Source organism: Arachis ipaensis, chromosome B01, assembly GCF_000816755.2.
Source record: "Arachis ipaensis cultivar K30076 chromosome B01, Araip1.1, whole genome shotgun sequence".
Lineage (NCBI taxonomy): Eukaryota > Viridiplantae > Streptophyta > Magnoliopsida > Fabales > Fabaceae > Arachis > Arachis ipaensis.
Window position 1 is genome coordinate 119,288,397 of NC_029785.2, and position 1,663 is coordinate 119,290,059.

The following is a 1,663-nucleotide window of genomic DNA, read 5'->3' on the forward strand; positions in this document are numbered from 1 at the left end:
TTATTAATATATATATATATATATATATATATATATATATATATATCATTTTTATTATTATAATTGAGAAAGGTTAATTTGGTCTAAGATTCCAATTCAATTAGTTTAGAGTTTATGCAGTGTTGTGAACCAAGTAAAAGGAAACAAGAATAATAGCTAAACCAATAATGTCCTTATGGGATATATATATGGACCAACTTCATGACCACCTGCCCAATATTCCACCAGCAAAAAGCATACTTGAAGTATAGCCATATCTAATAAATAACAAGATGTGTTATATATATCTGCTTTCAATTCAAAAACAAAGTTTAAATTAAATCTTCAAGTCGATCTCGCAATTCGTTTAGTTTAAGAAGTGAATGAAACAAAATACTAAAACAGAAACTGAAATAATCAATACATAATTAACGAGCAAATATTATTTTAGATAAGTATTTGACCAACAAAAATTTATATTTATATTTATTTGAATTCAGCGTGGTAGAATCTCATAATAAGAAAGAAAGATAATGATCTTTTTAATTTTAATTTTTTACATGTAAATTATATGTAAATTTCAATTTAGTCTTTTTTAAAATTTTATTTTAATTTTATTTTATTGTGTAAATATTTTTGACTCTCTTCTAATATTTTATCTAGCTCTATCTCTCTTTAAATTTACACATATAAATCAATACAATTTATATTTATATTTATCAAAATTTATATATATAAATTAATAAAATTTATTTATTAAAAATAATTTAATATTTATACTAATTAAATATTAGTCAAAATTGATAAAAATGTTGGTCCAAAAGTTTCTGTAAACAATAACAGTAGAAGAACTTGTGACTTAAAAAAACCTGCGCCGTCTCGTCCACTATGATGAATAACCTAGGGGCATTAAAATCTACCAATTAAGAAAACCTAGGGCATAAAATCCCTAGCTAAATAGCACCAGAGCATATGAACGAATCATATCATCATGATCTTCATATTGTACTAATGAATTGATCAAGTGATTAAAAAGAACCTAATTCTAATTAATCTCTTTTTGTATTGCACGCGCCTTAATCAAAAGCGAAAAATGCATGCATATACATGTGGCGGATTTATTAACCATGTTGTTTCACCATCATATTAGGCTAGCTGAACATTGAAGAAGAAAATTAAAGGTACTTCCTTCCTAATAATATGCTCTCTTAGCTTCAATTATAGTAGTGCTTTTTTAAGTTATATATAATACGAGTATAATTATATGATGATCGTATAATAATGATACGCATCGAGTATTTAACTAGACTAATAAGAATCACAATTATTGATTGTATGTTTGGATCTCATCATATAGCTAGCTAGCTAGGAGCAATGGCCGCCAATCGAATCATGCTTTAATACAAAAAGTTGTGTGTTACATATATATTAGTACTTTTTTTTCCTTCCAGATTTTGGCATGCGTCGTGGTTCATGCTTAGAAACCTTCTTTTTTTACACTACGGCGACCCTAGTTGTCTAACATATGCACAATGTAAATAAAGTGTGATATAGATATATAATATAATGTGATGGGATACGATATCATATGATACCTAGTGGTTAACTATGCGTTGCAGCATTATAATCATGATCATAATCTGCATGAGAGAAAGTACCGAAAAATAATGATAATTGTAAATAA